Genomic DNA, 19,489 nt, shown 5'->3' with positions numbered 1-19,489 from the left:
TGAAAAGTGCACACCATTTGACCTTCAGTTTGAAAATATATCTTATATTAAAAAGTAATATGGTTAATCCTCAATGCAATATTGCAGTATTCCCGCCCCCCCCGCCAGTAAATCTTAACATAGAAACACAAGATATATAACGTTCATCAGTGGAAGTAAAAATAAAAAGGGATTCTAACATAATACTGAACAAAATGAAATGTGTGTATGAAGGAAGGGAAATTATTATTTTTTATATTGCAGGTTTGGCAGCAATTCTGAAGTTTGATATACTTTTATATAAACATAGTGATCAATTATGCATTTTTAATCATTTTCAGTATTTGTTAGCTGGGATATTTTTATGTCCCTGAGAAAGAAATTCTCAACCATGGTAGTTTAAAACTGATATCAGAATATCCAAAGAGTTACGGTACTTTGTTACTCCAAAAGAAGAGATATGAAAAGAAAAATGTTAATTACAGGCTTTAACACTCAGAGTAGAATCTTTTAGTAGGGGTGGTCAGAAAAACAGGTTTTACTACTTAAGAGCTGGAGCTTTGTGGTACTATCTAGTTGGAGAACTTGGAGAAAATGCAACCACTTCTATACTCATAAGGTGCATAATTCCCTATGATAGAATTAACTTTTAGGAACTGTCATTTTTGGTGTCCACAGTAAATAAAAGTGAAGTGCTTATCCTTTAATCTTGAATACATTTTATTTAGTTAGTGCTTGCTATCACCTGCAGTGGTTTTCCAGCTGCTGGATTTTATGCTGGGATCTCAGTTCTTATTCTGTAGAAGCACAGTACAATATATGTTACTAAGTTGACTTCTAACCATAGTAAATAATTTCTAAGCCCTGGTCTACACACAGCCCCTGGTTCGAACTAGGGTACGCGAATTCAGCTACGTGAATAACGTAGCTGAATTCGAACTACCCTAGTTCGAATGACTTACCGTCCAGACGCCGCGGAAGCGAACTCCGCGGCTCCAAGGTTGACTCCGGCAACTCCTCCTGCCGCGGTGGAGTACCGGAGTCGACCGCGGCGCTTCCGGAGTTCGAACTATCGCGTCTAGATCAGATGCGATAGTTCGAACTCCGAGAAGTCGAACTCGCCGCGTCGACCCGGCGGGTAAGTATAGACGTGGCCTAAGATAGAGGGCCAAATTCTGCCCTCCTTTACTTGTGTGCAATCCCATGGAATTCAAAGGACCTGCATGGGTGTACCTGTGAGCAAAATTTTAGGATAAGTCTATGCTTCAGCAGCACAGCTATGACACTGCAGCTGTGCTGCTGTAGCACTGCAGTGTAGATACTTCCTACATTAACAGGAGGGTTTTTTCTGTCGATATTGGTAGAGGCAATAGCTAGGTCTACAGAAGAATTCTTCCGTACATCTAGCCTCATCTACAGAGGCAGTTTGGTCCACCTACCGATGTCACTCCGGGCACAACATTTTTCACAGCCATGAACGGTATACCTAGGTTGATCTAAGTTGTAGGTGTAGAGCAGGCCTCAGAGACATATAAAGTGTTCTCTGTGTTTTATAATCTTATTTAGAAGCATGCGTGGCAGAAGCTCAGTTATCTGCATTTCCATAAACTGGAAATCTGTGCTGAAAATGGATTTGGGGATTTGCATCTTATTGAAGCCCAAATATGGGAAATTCCGAGGAAGGCTGGGGTATCGGCTCTCTGTAGGACAATGGGGGATCACCACTTCCTCACTTGGCCCCACTCCCAGGGCTTATCTGTGGCCTGAAACAAGGCCGTTACAATCAGCTAATGGTGCTGGTGTTCCTCCATTGCTTCAAAAATCACTAATTTGTAGTGGGTAGGTTTCCCTCCCTCAGTTGGGGCTTGAATTAGGAAGAACTCTGTTGACCTAGCAATGTCTACACCAGAGCTTCGGTTGGTTTAACTGTGTCACTCAGAGGTGTGGATTTTTCACATTCCTGAGTGACGTAGTTATACTGACCTAATTTCCTAGTGTAGACCAGGCCTTAGTGTAGTTTACTGAGGATTTATTGTAGTTCATGTTTTAGGTCTTTTCATGGAGGGCACTCATTTGCATCTACATTTAAGCATCCTCTACTTTCTAATTCAGTGATATATATTTGTGATAATGGCTTAAGGAATATATACGGTATTTAGTAAAACATGTTTCAGTGCTTTATATGCTTTAAATGTCTCTTATTGTCCCAACATAAAAAGAGGCAACATGTTTTGTAATATGTCGCTCCTGCCCATTTGTTGCCATTTTTTTAGATTTTTGTCTTTAAAACTTGCTTATACCAGTATTGAAAAGTACGGAAACATAAGTTCGCACTTTCATTTCAAGTAATATGATTTCCTTTTCAGCCATGAGCACTGATCTTGACTTTTGAGATGACAAATGAAATAAACTCTCAGGCCTTGTCTACAATGGATGCAGTTTATACCAGAGCTATTTTGCTGGTATCGTTTATAATAGTTCCCTGAACAAAATAAGATAAAGGATTATTTTGCCAGTATAACTGCATCTATAGTAGGGCTTTTACCAGAATAGATATGTTAAGGGTTTGATTTTTTTTTCTAGACTCCTAAATGATAAAGATATGCTGGCAAAATTTTAAATGTAGACCAGGCCTAAGAAACTAGGAGTTGTTATAATTAACTGTAGAGTATGTTTGAAGATTAATATTATAAAAGGTCAGTGACTTGTGACTTCAAAATAGTAAGTGGCAATAAAACATGGGGGAGTTACTTTAGTGTGGTGTCCTTTTGCAGTTTTCAGGACATTTCATTTAGTTTTCTGTAACGACTAAAAGTATATGTCTTTATTATTAGTGCTGTCAATGCTATTATCAGTGCAAAAGTGTAACTTGCAAAACACTTATGGAAGCTTAATTAGTTATTCTCATACAATATTTGGATGTTGGTACTCATGAAAGAGAGAGACTGGTGTTACTGATACAAACAAATTCCATGTGTGCTTCCTTTGCTTAATTCTTCTAATCCACCTCAGTCTCTGCAACACCCATGCTTTTACCATCTTGAGCCTTTTACAATATAAGATTGCCAGTTGCACTGAGCTGATTAGTGATATTTGTGATGAGAACAAAAATTCAGTGGCACCATGAATGAGAGACCCTAAAATGTTTCTTACATAGTTTCCTGAGAATATGCCTATAGAAGTCAAAGATTCGTTCTTTGGGCCTGCCTCATGATCACATATGCTAATTTTACCAGTTTGTTAGGGAGTGGCAAGTATGATTTACATTCAGACAATCTGGAGTATTTTGTTGCCTATGGTAGTCTAACACATATAAAAAGTAGATGACTACTATCAAGGGAATCACTGCAATAGTGTGGATTATATTCAGATTAGAATAGAGCTATCATGTTATGACATCTCTTATGGCATCCATAGCCCATTGTGGTGCACCAGCAATTTTTAAAAAATATGTAACAAGTTTATTACTTTTCTAAGAAACAAGTAGTTACACACATCTCCAGCAGGGTTGGCTTTACTACTAATTAGAAAAAATTTATACTATAGGAAGCTTGAATAGAACTATAGTGCCAAGTCTCTTAATTCCTATAAGAAGCATCTATTTTTGTAGACCTAGCCTTTAGAAAACTTTTTGTGGTAAAGCAATAAATTTAAAAAATCTAAACATTATCATGACAGGGAAAACATAGAATATCAGGGTTGAAAGAGACCTCAGGAGGTCATCTAGTCCAACCCCCTGCTCAGAGCAGGATCAATCCCCAGACAGATTTTTGTCCCAGAACCCTAAATGGCCCCCTCAAGGATTGAACTCACAATTGTGGGTTTAGCAGGCCAATGCTCAAACCACTGAGCACAGGTGTTTCATAAATTACTTATTTATAAAACACACAAGTAAATTTCTATAGTACTACGTCATCAGTGTTCCCTGTATGAAGCCATTACTACCATGCTGCGTCTATCACTATTTAAATTGTTTTGTGTATCACCATTCTCCTTTCACTTCTTGAAGTATATCCTGTCTGACCATAATAGCTGTCATTTTTTTGAATGGTTCCTGATTTTGTTTAGGAATGCTGTATTCAGTAGAATAAAGGAGTTACATAAGTCACATCATACCGCTGACTTACACATCATTCACTGTTTCCTCCTTAATGATGTAATACTGTGTTTGTGAAAGTCATGAGCACTTCTTTCCATTCACTTTTAGGTCACCAGGGTGCCAATTCTAAGTAGGTGAGAGATCAAATGAAGACTCAGAAAATTGCTCTGGGTCAATTATCAGCCTTGTTTTAAAAAATAATAAAACTGTTGTCATAAACAGTGTGTTCTACTGATTTTTACAAACATAAACATCCCCAGAAGAAAAATTGCACAGGATTTTGCAAGGCTGTGACATGTTCTGTGACTAATGTATTGTGGAATATTTACAGTATCTTTAATCTAAAATAAAGGGCTATTTGAGTTCAGAATATTTTGCATAAATGCTTTTTGCAGTGGTGAATTAAGACAGGATCCTTGGGATCCAAGCCCAGGGTCCTGTGGAAGCCCAGTAAAAAAGAGAGTTTTGGGAAACCAAGAAAGAATTAGAGAAAGAAATCAAGGAGTCCTTGATGTGAGCAAGAATTTGTGGGTGCATGATTATTTTAAAGGGCCTGAATTTTAAGTCTTAAATATCCTCTGTGGTGCTAATTAAAGGAAAGGATTAATAAAGGGGGAAATCTTAAAAATTATAGACATTTGGTTAGGATCTGTTTCTTCAAGTATAAAATTCTTAGTTGAACCTGTTGGTCTTGAAGCCCTTCTATATCTGGCTTCCTTTGAGATTTTTGGCACTCCCTTGTTTAGGACATGTTGCAAGTGCCGTAAGAACAGTCTTTATGTAGTATTTTGGAATTCTTGCCAGTTCTGTTTTGTCCTAAAAAGCCCTTGTTTTAAATCCAGTCCCATTTCTCATTACTCCTGCTGGAACTTGAATTGTCTGATGCACAAAGATGAATGCCAGGTCTTCTGTCACTAGGGACAGCAAAGAAGGAAGTGTATTTCAGTGAAGTCTGAGGTAAGGTTAGGGTAACATATTTAACTAATAAGAAATAGCTTTTACACACAGCACTGATGCTGCTGTAATCTAGCCTGACTGTATTACCTGATTTAGGCTCTGCAATTGGTTCCCCTCTTTCTCTCGCACTTCCCAGAATCAACAGAAAATGCAGCACAGCATAGAGTCATGCAGCTTGTGTGGCAATCTTAAACTTCCTGCTGAAGCTTGACCCTTTAGCAGGAGGATGGCTGCTGACTGACTGCCCTTTCTGTTAGTCACGACTTTCTGCTGATGTGTTTGAGTCCAGAACAGAATGGAAAACCAGCTGAAATAGTGGGGAGGTGGGAGTCAGTAGTCAGCCTCCTGGCCAGTGTCAGCATCCTCCAAATGTTGTGGAAGTGGGTAAAAATAACCAAGTAGGGAGAGCAGAACATGGATGAGGTGGACAATGTCTATCTTCCTCTTTCCAGGTCTGCATTTGAGGGGAGATAGTTGAGGGGGAGGAAGAAGAGGAAAGAAACACGTGTGATGTGTCACCAACACAGGCCATCACCCTCTAGCCTGAGAGGAAGAGACTAAGGGAAAAAACCCTGAGTCACCCCAGCACCAAGTGAGAGGCAAAGATTAAAGAAGAACCAATGACCCCCTAGAAAGAGAGAGAAGCAGATGCTCCCTGAAGATGCAGGAGTGGAAATGGACCTGTCACTCTCTTCTGACAGTGTGAGATGGAGGAATAGTGAACATGCTAATTATCTCTAGCATATGCTGAGTGGAGCTAACAGTCCACTACTGGGCCTTTCCACAGGAGCTTGGGGAAGGGGATTGTTTGGGGACAGAGGATTGCAGGGCCTCAGTAATGTTGAGAGAGACTCCAGTGGTGATCGAGGACAGCAAATTAGACATGAGTTTGCAAAGTGATACAACACAACACCTGTAATATTAATTTCTGAGCACCATGTTACCAGAAAGAGATTGACAAACTGGAGGAAGACCAGAGAAGAGCAACAGATAAGATAAAAATATCTTGTGACGCTGGCTACAACAGTGCCATGCAAATGCCTGTTCTCATTTCAGGTGACATTGTAAACAAGAAGTAGGCAGCATTATTGCCTGCAAATTGTAACCAAATTTGTTTGTCTGAGTGATTGGTTGAACAAGAAGTAAGACTGAGTGGACTTGTAGGCTTAGAATGCCCAGAATACCCAGCACACTGATGTGTGATTCAGAGAGCTGAGCTGGAGCCTGCAGGCTGGGTGATTGCCGCTCAGTTTCGTTGAATGTGTACCACAGAGCACTGTGCAGATACAAAATGTGTATCTGCATCTGCTCTGCAATCCACAAAAATGGTCTGCGGATATCCACATCCGCTGATACAAAGCAGATACCTGTGGATTTGCAGGGCTCTACTAAACTGTACTGTAGGGAAGAATGTTACATTGGCAGGATCGACTGACCCAATAGGACTTTTGCATCACTGTCTTCTATGATTCATTTTATGTATACCAATTTCACCTATGCCATTTGGAGCTGCATAATCCCCGAAAAAGGAGTTACTCTACTATTTAGTCTACCTCATAGTTGGGATATAAGTACTATATCCACATGGTTTATTGTAGCTCATGGAGGATTGGATACAAAGTCAGAGGGAAGAGTACCCACAGGTTCCATGGTAACTGCCACATCACATCATGTGCATACAGGAACTTGGCATCAGAGCTAGAGTTGTCCAGTTGCAGCTGGAGTGCATAGTAGATGGACCACAAGTCTGCCTGAGTGTGACGATTTGTATGTTCTTGTGCAGAGGGACATGGAAGAAACACCCCCCACCACCACCACCTCATTTTCATTTGTATGTGATACGTTAAGAATGCAAATACTCCTTTTAGATTGGCTCTTGGATCACTGACTACATGTTTGTGAAATTACTGGAATTTGATACCTTGTGAATCCTTTTGTTTAATGACTACCAGCAATATACGGTACTCTGCGCTTTCCAAGTGCACTCTGGTTCCAGCAGACAAAATGGTTCAGAGGTGTCTGATGAGGGTTTAGGCTAACGGTGATGAAAAAATGTTAGACAGATGCTCATTAAGAACTGTGGTGGGAAACATATTTTTTGGTGAGATTTGAAGAGGTGGTCTAGAAGGCTGTTCACTTTTAGATTCTTGCAAAACTTTCAGAACTGTAAGCCTCCACTCCCTGTGGACAAGTGAGATCCAGCCCATGTATCATGGTGCTGCAGCCAGGAAGTAGGGCTACCTTTGAGGGGAAAATATTATAAAAATTAAATTCTTTGGGTAAATTTTCAAAACCACCTAGGTGATTTTAGGGGCTTTTGAAAATTTTTATTTCATAATAAAAAAATTAATTCATAGTTATTTCTCTGCTGCCCAAGACCCTCCAGAATTTGAAAAGTGTGGAATTTCCTCTTAAACTTCTCCCTGCCTGAGGCCAGGATGAGCAAGATCCACTGCAGTTCCAGTGATAGCTTTTCTAGACCTAAAAATTGTGTGATTTAAAGTCTGATATCTTGCAAGCATTGAGGGCCAGAGATGAAAGTTTTATATCTAACACTTGGAAAGGCCTGAGATAGCTTTTCTTTATTCAAAAAGCCAGTTATTTTAGGTCATTTTTAAACAGTTTTGTGCCATTTGAAAAATCGCTTGACTATCACTCAGTAATTGCCTTGTTCTGTTTATAGAATCATAGACTTTAAGGTCAGAAGGGACCATTATGATTGTTTATTCCCTCTAAAGCACCTGGCACTGACCACTGTCAGAAGACAAGATATTGGGCTAGGTGAACCATTGGTATGGCTCAGTTTGGCTTTTCTTATGTTCTTGCAGATTCCTGTAAAGTTGGACTTATAGTAACTAAGGCACTTGCTTTTCAGGTGGAAGAACATGAAATAATTTTTTTAAAAACCACTATAAAAAGATTTATAAAATACATTTTCTGTGACATATATGCTTTCTTTATAGGCTATGAGGGATAGTAAGAAATAATTATTTTTATCAGAGCCCTTTTGGGATGACCTACACAGCTCACTCCTTAGTTATACGTCTGTTTCAAACTCAGGTTGATAAAACCCTTATACCACATCACATCATCATGTTTCCCCCATATATGTTATAGACACATTATAGTTGGCAAAGTCATTTAGGATTCTTCCTCTCTCTCTCTGTATATGTCAACCATTATATTATATTTATATATAACTAAATTTCGTGGTCACCTTTAAAGAATAAATAAGATTTTGTTTGCTCTGTAAAGAAAATTCCTTCTGACTTGAGTTGAAAGTTCCCTATGCAATTAAAGTTATGAGCTGGGTACACAAGGCCTCATAATAGATGGCACATATGCTCAGTTTAAGGCTCTGATTCTCCAGAGGGATCTGTGCAGGCTGATGTTTATGTGCACCGCTCTAGACTCCCATTGTCTTCAGTGGGACTACACTCAACTGGATTCCATTGCACGACTGGGACCTAGGTTTGGGATTTACAGTAAGAACACAGGACTTTTTTTTTAACTACACAGAATTAACAAGAACAATTTTAAAACCAAACAGATTTGTATAACCAAGAAAAAATTGCTAAATGAAGATTAAATTGTAAAAAGCATGAAAAATTAAGCCATAAGGTATTCAATAGTATGTATTTAAACAGCAAAGCCACTCCATTAGCAAAGAAAAGTTACTTCTGTTGTAAAGTTGATAAAGATATTTTATTTTGACTGTTAAAGCTCTTTCCACTGTGTTGCTATCGATTCTGTTAAAAGAGCAGAAAATACAAAATTTTGCAAAGACAAAACAAAGATAGGACAATGGCCTACTGTAAATAATGAAATAGATGAAGTGTTTGAGAACAAATCTTTTGTCACAAAATTTTTAAAGAATGCCTGTCACAGATTTATGTAATGGGGATTATTGCTAAATATAGAGCAGGGGTAGGCAACCTATAGCATGAGTGCCGAAGGCGGCACGTGAGCTGATTTTAAGTGGCACTCACACTGCCTGGGTCCTGGCCATTGGTCCGGGGGACTCTGCATTTTAATTTAATTTTAAATGAAGCTTCTTATACATTTAAAAAAAACTTATTTACTTTACATACAACAATAGTTTAGTTATATATTATAGACTTATAGAAAGAGATCTTCTAAAAACATTAAAATGTATTACTGTCACGCGAAACGTTAAATTCGAGTGAATAAATGAAGACTCGGCACACCACTTCTGAAAGTTTGCCGACCCCTGATATAGAGTATTACAAACTAGAGACACAAACACAGTTCAGTGTGGAAATGTTAAAATACTAACTTCAATCGGCTGTCAAGCAACACTCAGGAGTAGAATTATACTGGGGAGGGAGCAAGATTCAGTTCTCCTTGTCTGAAAGGACAGATCAGCCTTTGATATAGATTAGGAGAAGAAAATAGAGGAGGGAACCTACTGTATGAAAAATAAACAATTTAAACATAAAAAATGCAATTTACAGGTTCCTTAACCCTTTGTCATATGCTTTATATTAGAATAAATATATATGAAATCAGAAAGTCCAAATAAATAACTTTTAAACTAAATCAGTGCCATTTGTGACTGTATTTTGATTATGTGGATACATTCCCAGAAACTGTATTAAGTGACCACCTAATTATATGCAGTATACACATCAGTCATGGTCACAGCCAATCTAAGCTGGATCTGAAAGAGTGACTTAGAGATGCAAGGTTCTTTAAATCACATTGCCAATCCCTGAATCATCACCAAGTAATTTTTTTTCAGAGTGCTCTACATTCTCCTATGAAAAACCTTAGTAAGAACAAGAATGAAACTTTAGAAAAAGATATGTTTATTGTGCCAGGTCTTGTCAAGACAAGTTCCAGAATTTGAATGGTTTCGGGTGGGGAAAAGAGAGACCATAAGGCAAATAGTCTGTGTATTATCCCAGTTGCTGAAATTAATGTTTTGTCTGAACATACAAAAAAAGTTAATGAAAATGTATTGTATTTTTAATTGTTTTTAATTAAATGTTTAATACATGTGTATGTTTGGGTAAAATGAAGGGTAAAATGAATTGGTAAAATGAAGTTATGGCTCAATCTTGAAAAGCACTGAGTGCATTTTGGGACGTGCTGGGCCCCTTCAGATGCCATTGAAGTGTATGGGATTTCTGTCCTGAGTAAAAAGTTTGCAGGATTGGTCCTCTCATTAGTCAACATCGCTACATGAAACTGGAAGTACCGGAAATCTCACAAGAGAGCCTTTTCTCTTTTTGGTATGCCTAGCCTAATTTCTAGACCAGAAGGGCATAGAGCTCTATCTCGACTTCTGGACATTTATCCATAATGGATCTATGAATCTTTTGAGATTTACTTTTTACTATACTTTAACCACCAACTATTGTTCAGAGTGACTCCAAACCATAAAACTTATAAAGCTTGAAATTTTTGCATGAAGCATAAAAAAATCTGGAGTATATGGCCTGTGGGAGAGTAAGTACTAAGGTTAATTTATAACTTAAGCAAATTAATCTATAAAAAGAAGAAAAGCTCTGTAAGAAATAGGTTAACAGATGACAACAAACAAACAAAAAAAAGAAAAAAGAAAAAAAAAGGCTGATAAAAGATACCTGAACTTGTTTGGTCCCAGTGATTTTATGACTAAGGAATTCAATTATAGGTGTGTTGGGAGTAGCAAATCACAATTCTGTAAATTACTAATGAGACAGAAAGATCTTTATCATGTTCTGTAAGTGTTCAAATGCAAAGTTCAGTCCTGCCCTCTGTAAATAAACGCTTAGCACCTAGACTGTATTCCTTTGCAGAAACTCAATGTCACAACAGTAGGAACAGAGATATAACTTGGGCTGAATCATTTTTCAAACATGCCAGCAGATATACAATACTCTACTCTGAGAGATGAGGTTAGCCAACAGATGGCTTTTCCTTTCTGTGGGCTAGTGATTTTCATCTTTGGATTTAATTAATTTAATATTATTAGCATTTTCTAGAAACTGCAAAGAGGAGACAGAACCTTCTTTGGTGGTTCCTTCTTTGGGGGTGGTCAAAGACTGTGGAATGAACTCCCCCAGGAACTAAGGACCATCATAAATCTCACCACCTTCCACTCCAAGTGCAAGGTGCATTTCTTTGACCTTGCCTTCTATAAGCACATAGCAACAGGTATATTTATTTAATAAATTAAAAAAAAATCCTACAAAAAACACTCGATTGAACACATTTCTCCCTCTCTGGAGAGGATGAATTAACAAACAACATGTGACAGATGTGTAGTCATGATGTTTAATGGACTATTGGGAGGTGCTCAGATACTACATTGATGAGTGTGGTATAAAAACTTATATAGAATAGAACTAACAAGTTGAATTCAGGATACATATGACCTCAGTGTACCATGGAGATGCTTTAAGTGAATCACACAAGGCTGGATTTATTTAGCCTGTGTTGCATATTCTATTAGAGAGTTTTAACCCACTAATTTAAATAATGAGTCTTTATTTACCCAAGGAAGGCAGATTGGCCTCAGGTCGATTGCAAATTAACTCCTAGGGCCTGCAATCCAAATTGTTTTAAGGGCTGCCTGCTACTTGATTCTTACAGCAGTAAATTATTATCTCTTGTCAGTCATTTAAAGAGGAAGGGCAGTTTCTGGAAAAGCAAATATAATTAGCTGAGACCCACAGTCCAACTGCACAGTAGTTGCAGGAAAGCTTTAAGGGACCAAGCCCTGTTTGCCCTAATCACACAGGAAATCAGTGGGACAACTCACATGACTAAAGAGAGAAGGATTTCACTCAAATATGCAGTTTTGTGTAAATTCACATATTCTTCTAATTATAACTTTCCGAATGATTCATAGGCTGCAGAGTGGAGGGGCCACGCAGGCCATAGCCTGACCACTTTTTGGCCACAATGGTGGGCCAACTGGGCCAAATATGAGTGAGTGATGTTGTGACCTGCTGCAGCAACACTGAGGCACCACAACCCTGTATGCAGGTTGCAGCACTGCTCACTCAAATTTGGACAGGGTGGGTGCAGGGGCTCATGGGCCAGCAACGTCAGGCTGCTGGTAGTGGAGTTGGGGGGATCTGAGGGGAAGAAAGTCAGGTGGGGTGGAAGGCACAAATCTATGCGCGCGCGCGCGCACACACACACACACACACTCACACTTTAAATGGCACTCTGCAGCCCCATCAATTAGAGAGTCTCAGACCTTTGAGACAAACTGGGTTTCTCTAAACTTCTTTGAGGTGGGACTAGAGTTCTTCCATTCTTCTGTTAATTACCGTGTTGCCACAATATTCAGATATCATAGAGATGAGACTATATAACAAATACCTAGCAAGATAGGTGGTGATTCATAGCCAGTGTATTAATTTAACAATCTTATTCCAGGATATTAAACGCTTAAGTTAACCATTTACTATATTTCACCATTTGGTACATTATGCTATTTACTTAGCAGGTTTGTGGTTGGGGAGAACAGTTATGTGCCTTGAATGCCCAAAAGGCAAAATATTTAATCTTTTTTTAGCTATTCTTTTATTGACCTGCTGACTTTATTTTCAGCAAGCAAGTTACTCTATCCTGAAAAACAATTTGAATGATCAAGAGCTGCTAGATTTTACAATCTTGATTTGCAAAAACCATAGGTTACAAATACAGACATTTCTGATATAAGCAGCACCATTAAAACTTAAATTTATTTCATATTTATTTCTCCACCTATATGGGTTCTACCGAAAAGTTTAAAATCAACAGTGATTAAAATAAAGCTGGGTCCAGTGGTCCAGGGAGAGCAAACACACTATCATAAAATAAGCAAAGAAAAATAATCCTGTTTGTACTGTCCCTAACACCAAGAGGTCCCAGTCTTGATTGGGACCTCAAGACAGTGAAAATTAGAATAATGCAAACTGGCCAAAGATGAACTGCTTCAAATAAAAATGCCCTACACAAAACATTGGAGACAGCTAGGAAGTGCAGACATAGGGTCTGATCCAATTTCCAATGAAATCTTTGCAAAGAGCCACTCAGTTGACTTTAAATTGGAGGTAGGTTGTACCTACAGTTAGGGAGGGTTTTTATATGAATCGTCAAACTGAAAGTCCCTGGCATGATTTACATAAAACCACAGTATGCAAAGTAAGGCCATCCTAGCAGACTTCATAAACCTTTGAGAGATATAAAATGAGAGATGGTTACTTCAGTACAATTGGCCTAGATCATTAAAAAATTCATTCCCCATTCACTGGCCACTGTTGGAAGACAGGATATTGGGCTAGATGGACTTTTGGTCTGACCCCGTATGACCATTCTTATGTTCACAAGATCTTGAATTGAATTCATTTGCTGATCAGCAATCAGTGCAGGTCAGTGGAACTGGATGTTACCAGTTCCTTGTTCGCAAAACAAAAGAGGCATTGGGAAGCTGAATTTTCTAACTCCTGAAGTTTTCAGATTAGTTTCACAGTTAGGAATGAATTACAGTAATCCGTTAGCATGGAAATACTGAGAGCATAAATATGATCTGAGTGGCAAAGTCCATGTTATAGAAAAAAAAAGTGGTATTGAAGAACCTGGAGATGATAATAGCCACTCCAGACTAGCGTCATAAAATGGGTTTTCAGACAGAACAATGAATACCAAAAGTGTCTGACAACCAACAACCTCAGCCCTCTGAATAGTAGGACCCCAGAAGCCTAGAAAGTTCCTCAAAACTTAATGTCAGGCAATTTAGGTACTGCAGTACCAAAAAAAAAATAAAAATAAAGTGTGTATGTGAGGGTGGGAGGGGCGTTTAAAGGATTCAAGGAAATACCCTTGTCATGTTTTTGGGAAAGGGGGGTTAGTTAACATACCGCATGACTTTCCTCTTGACCTCCAAGAATGCTTTGGATGTCTCTCAAGACCACAATGTTTTCTGTTCTGTACAAATATATGAAAGTCCTCTTTCTGTAAGTTGCCATTGCTGTTTTCCTTATCTGTGAAGGAAGCACAGCAGCTCCCACTGGGGACATTTCATGATAACTTGATCTTAAAATAAGAAATATAAGGGAAAGGTCATATCCTAGTAAGTTGTGCATACCTAAATTCCCATGGAGCTTCAAAATTATGCTGAATGACTAGGGCACTAACAATTTTCCAACACTGTGTTATTGAACAGTTTCCAGTGAGTGACTTTAGCATGCCAGAACAATAAGTGAAATGAAGATATGATTGATTGGCAGGACATAGCATCCAAGTCTGACCTTAGATTTTCTGGGCATCTCCCATTGATGATTGTGGGTTTTTATCTTTAGAGTTTCTGTCTTCCTCTTCCCTCTTCTCCAATGAAGATAACTGCCAGAAGCCCTTTTAGCTTTATTTGAGTCTTGGTGTAAGGCTGTTGAAGTCAATGGGAGATGTGTCTCTTTATCTGACAGAAGAAAATGAGAAAGGCATTCTAGCATAAGTAATGGAATCAGCAGCAACTTTTCTTACTTTAATTGAGAGGATGAGTCTTGTAAGGAAGTTATTTATCATGTAACCCAAACTGGAAATAGCAGCCTAATCCTTCCAGTCAAATAGTTTCAATTGTATTGTAAGAGGATCCTGCTTATATCAAGGTGCTCTTCTTTTGAGATGCATTTTCTTTTTCTCTACAGGCAGAGGTCCACAGTGAGGGCAGGGCTGATCACCTCCTCGTATGTATCAAACTCTCTGCATGTGCTTCTGATTTAAGCATCTACCGTGTATATTTCTGCTTTGCTTTATGAGGTGTATTAGTGTACTGGTTCCGCAAGTTTTGGCACTCATACATAACTAGTTGAAGTTGTTACAGAGAGGGTTGTTTCTTTGTTTTGTTTTTAGGTGTATACCACCAATGTGAATTTTAAGACTTGCAAGATTCCTAGAGACACTTTGTTTGCAATCATGTGTAAAACCTCCCCTTGTGGTGCATTGTTTCTGTGCTATCACAGATCTGAGAATAAGTACCAAACTAACTGTATCTTTCGTAATCACCTTCTTTAGTGACTTCAGTTGATTTAAATGGCAATATTTACTTTTAAATTCTGTCATTTTTTATGATATATTTTCTCTTCCTTTAAGTTTAACTCCAGCACAATGGGTTTAATGTTCCATTCTCCCTCACTCAATTCAGGTTAATTGGAAAAATTCAAGATATGTGAGGTGAACTATGTCTCTTAGGTGTAAGTTATTCCCTGAAAGATATCTGAAGATGTGGAACTCAGTTCTCTGAATGCCATGCACCACAGTTGGTGCAGTTGGTATCAATACATGTGTAGCCTTTTTCCACAGGAACTACTGCACAGGAATGTTTTTGTCAAACAGGTTAACCATTGATTGGCTCACAACAGAGATTCAGTGGAGGAGGCCCATGATATGCCTGGCTGTGCTGGCCATCAGGGTTTAAATATGGTATGTCCTGGTATTGACCAAAAGGTACACAAGTCTCCTAAGCAATAAAAAACACCGGGTGAAATCTCAGCCCCATTGAAGTAAATAGGGATTTTGCCATTGACTTAAGTTGAGCCAGGCTATCACCGCAAGTGTATTATTGTCTTATCTGAATAAATGAACATATGATATATAGCTATGTAATGTAGTACAGTGCTTCTCAAAGCCGGTCCACCACTTGTTCTGGGAAATCCTCTGGTAGTCCAGGCCGGTTTGTTTACCTGCCGTGTCTGCAGGTTCGGCCGATGGCGGCTCCCACTGGCCGCGGTTTGCCGGTCCAGGCCAATGGGGGCTGCAGGAAGGGCAGCCAGCACATCCCTCGGCCTGCGCCGCTTCCCGCAGCCCCCATTGGCCTGGACCGGCAAACCGCAGCCAGTGGGAGCTGCGATCGGCTGAACCTCCGGACGTGGCAGGTAAACAAACCGTCCCGGACCGCCAGGGGCTTTCCCTGAACAAGCGGCAGCCTCACTTTGAGAAGCACTGATGTAGTATATGCTTCTGAACTATGGGCCAGACCCTATGCCAGTTTACACCAGCAGAAGACAAACCCATAGTTCAGATGTTCTCCGAATATGGGGAAGAGTATCATCTGTACTGAACAATTTTACATGTTATTGCATGCCCACACTCTGCAAGCTCATCTAGTGCAATGGAGGGGTGCCTGGATGAAGAGGGCAAGTGGATACATGAGAAGTGTCTTTTTGTGAACCTGGGGAAGGCAGGAGTCTCTGTTTGGTGGATAGGGGTTGTAAAATTAGGATTGGGCCCCTTTCCATGTTCCCATTTTTAGGGGAAATATTCAGAAGTAGTAAGTGAAGTTAAGCATGAGAGATGGACCAAAACCAGGCCCTAAATTCCAAACCTATTCCAGTTTGGATGGTGTGACATTATATGCAGGATACTCAGAACTGTGAGCCTGACTGTGCACTCTGCACTGGGCACCTCCCTGACCCACTGATCATTTCATACAATTTAAAGCAAACACAAGCTGTTTAATTAACAATTAATTTTAAAGAAGAATAAGGAAAAATGGGAAAGGTTAAAGGACAACACATCACCCTGCTCTGTGGCAGGGAACATTACAAACTGTCTCTGGAATGTCAGGGCACTTCAGTCTGTTCATTGTAGGTCCCAGGTCTCCTTCTCAGGCCCTGGTTGTGCTGCAGAGATGCTGCAGGTTGAATACTTGCAATGGTGGTGGCCACACACCCCTGGGCTTTAGGTGGTGGGACTCTTCTTCCTAGAGTCAGCCCCCCGTCGGGATAAGATCCCCCTCCCAGTCCGGTCTGCAAGGACCCTTGGCTGGGGCGTCTTTCTGCTCTAGGCCCTTTGCCCAAGGTCCCCCCTTGGCTGGCCCCACTTGCTCACCACACCTGCCTCTGTGGCTGCAGCTCTGCTCCCAGCACAGGATCTGCTCTCTCCCTGGGCGGTGTCTCTGGTTCTGTGGCTGCAGCTCTGCTCCCAGCACAGAATCTGCTCTCTCCCTGGGCCGTGTCTCTGGTTCTGTGGCTGCAGCTCTGCTCCCAGCACTGACCTGCTTCCTGGGCTGCTTTTCGGCCCCTCTGGATCTGGCACAGCTCTGCTCCCCAGCTCAGCTTGGGCCCCTGCTTTCTCCTTAGCTTGGCCCCACTCTGTCTTACCCAGGCAATTCCAGCTCACATGGAGGATGGGACCCCCCCGGCCTCCTGACTCCCTGATTAGCCTGCCCGCTCTGTCATTCAGGCTGACTGGGAGCATTGGCCTCTTCCCATTGTTCCTGGGGACTGTCAGTCTCAGGGTCCTGATTTCCCATCGACCCTTCCCCTTTTAGTACTGGGAGCTAGCCAACAAAAACACCTCAACTGAATGTTAGTAAGGGGGCAACAGTCCCCTTACACAACTAAAACAAAACAAATACAATACATTCTACTGACTGAAATTTAATTTCATCAAGTTACAATCTTTGTCTAAACAGATTTCTCACTTACATCAAGTTTCCAGCAGCTCTTGCCTTTCAGGCCACGAAGATTCAGCTTTCATAGGCTCAGAGCATGATGTACTCTGTCATCCCCTCAGCGACGGATAATTAAAAGGTCTTTTTGCTTCCCTTATATTGCTCAACGTCCATTGTCTCTGCCTCAAGAGCCAGGAAGGCTTCCTGGTGTGCAGATTCTGTCCCCTGGCATTATTGTTAAACAGGTTTCTCCCTGCTCGTTTAGTTTGATGGCTTTGTTTACTTTATATGCAAATATGCTTCTATTCTCCTGTGCCTATAACTAAATCAGTAAGACAGGTTAACACACATTCCTTTGTCTAGGGCACACTAGATTCATGCACTGCATCCCAAACACATTTTAAGAACATATTTTCAGCGCCCATCTAGAACTCTTTGTATAGAATACATACATACATCACACAATTATTTTTGGTACCAGCATGTCACTAGTTTATATATGGTACCTTACATGATACCTTTGTGATATATATCGTGATAACAGTACATTGCGGCACAGCCCTGATGAGAGTCATGGTATGGTGTGCCCTCTACCAGCTGGTATTGAGGGGCTCTCAGTGTCACAGATGGTGGGGTAAAGTTTGACCAATTCTGTCCTTGCTCTTACTGTGCTCCTGGTCTTGTTCCTACATTAGACCCAATCCGTCTGGTGTGGGGTCAGCTAAACTATTGCAAAAAAAGTCTGTTCTTGTGGAATTTCTGTGTGTGAATTGAGATAATACAATTAGAGCAGACATACTGGCTGTACTACCCAAAGGACAGGATGTGCTAGGTTTGGGAGGCAGCCTGCTTCTAAAGACCCAATTTTGGATTTGAGATAGTTCAGAAAAGTTTAATTGGGAGTTTTGATGTGAAAAGAATGCAGTAAATGTCCTATTTCCTGACATTTAGCTCTACATTACAGTATATTGCATTTGTTGTCATTCAGAGGTCTGTTATGAATTTATTTTTTGCTATAATCTCAATTTTAAATATATTGTAATCTGATAACAGTTCTTTGAGTAGAATTCAGTGTTATTAGAGTTCAGTCATTTGCATTGTAATTTTGGTTCAAATTAATTTGAAATTTGCAAACTATTGATTTTTGTTTAGGTTGGGAATAACTACAGGAGCAAAGAGGGGAAAAAAATCTGTTTTTGAACTATTTCTGAACAGTAAAACTCCACAGTAACACATCCCAAGTGCAGTAATACATCCCACCAACCACATGATATTTAGCTGTTCATAGGCATGCTTGAAGGGTTACAAAAAGTCGCAATAAAAACTTTTAGTTCCTCATATGATACTTGCTTACCTAGAAAATAAATCCAGTTGTAAAATGACTGAAGCATAACAACATAATTTATTGCATACTTAGCTATAAGAATTCTGCCAAAATGAACTGAAGAAAATGATTTAAAACTACAGCATTTTAGCTCCTAAGGATTCCAGACTATATGGACCACATTCCAATTTATAGTTCAGAATTTAAACAATATAAAAGTTACAAACTTACCAAGATTGTGGTAATGCATTTATATTTAATTGTTCAAAAAAAGAATGTATATTTATATTAATTGTGATTACATCTAGAAAATGTTAATGTGATTTTTTTTCTATATGCAGACTTACCCTCTTTTAGTAAACTTTCTGGAAAAACATTAAAATGTGATTAAGCTTTTTATTGATATAAATATGTATAGCAAATTAATCTAAAAGATCTGCTGTTATATATCTTGTTGGATGACTTGGAAAATGAATTTTTAATGCAATTTTAAATATATGAGGCAAGGAGATGAGAAGAGCACATGATACAGGGAAAGGAACTGAAATTTACCCGATCTGTTTCTTTCTCTCCTTTTATTGCTGATAAAATTCAGTGTAACAACCCTGTTTATACCACTATAGTTAGTGTTTTATCACCACTTAATCATTAATTCCTAATTTCATGGAGTTAGAATTTGACTATAACAATTTGACTATAACTATAATTTTCACTGGGTTAAAATGTGGCAAATAAA

General features: G+C 39.4%; 1 protein-coding gene across 2 annotated transcripts in view; it reads left to right on the top strand.

Moving 5' to 3' along the window:
* PPARG (peroxisome proliferator activated receptor gamma) overlaps positions 1-19,489 on the top strand; it is a 111,280-nt gene that overhangs the window by 7,012 nt on the left and 84,779 nt on the right. The window contains exon 2 of one of the 2 annotated variants that reach the window (XM_045023285.1): positions 14,683-14,721. The exons of the other annotated variant lie outside the window; for it this stretch is intronic. The gene's annotated coding sequence lies outside the window, so the exon portion shown is untranslated. The remainder of the gene's footprint in view (positions 1-14,682; positions 14,722-19,489) is intronic. 2 annotated transcript variants of the gene reach the window in all.

This window comes from Mauremys mutica, chromosome 7 (assembly GCF_020497125.1).
Source record: "Mauremys mutica isolate MM-2020 ecotype Southern chromosome 7, ASM2049712v1, whole genome shotgun sequence".
Taxonomy (NCBI): Eukaryota; Metazoa; Chordata; order Testudines; family Geoemydidae; genus Mauremys; species Mauremys mutica.
Note: the sequence above shows the minus strand (reverse complement) of the source record. Positions and strands in the feature narration are given on the sequence as shown.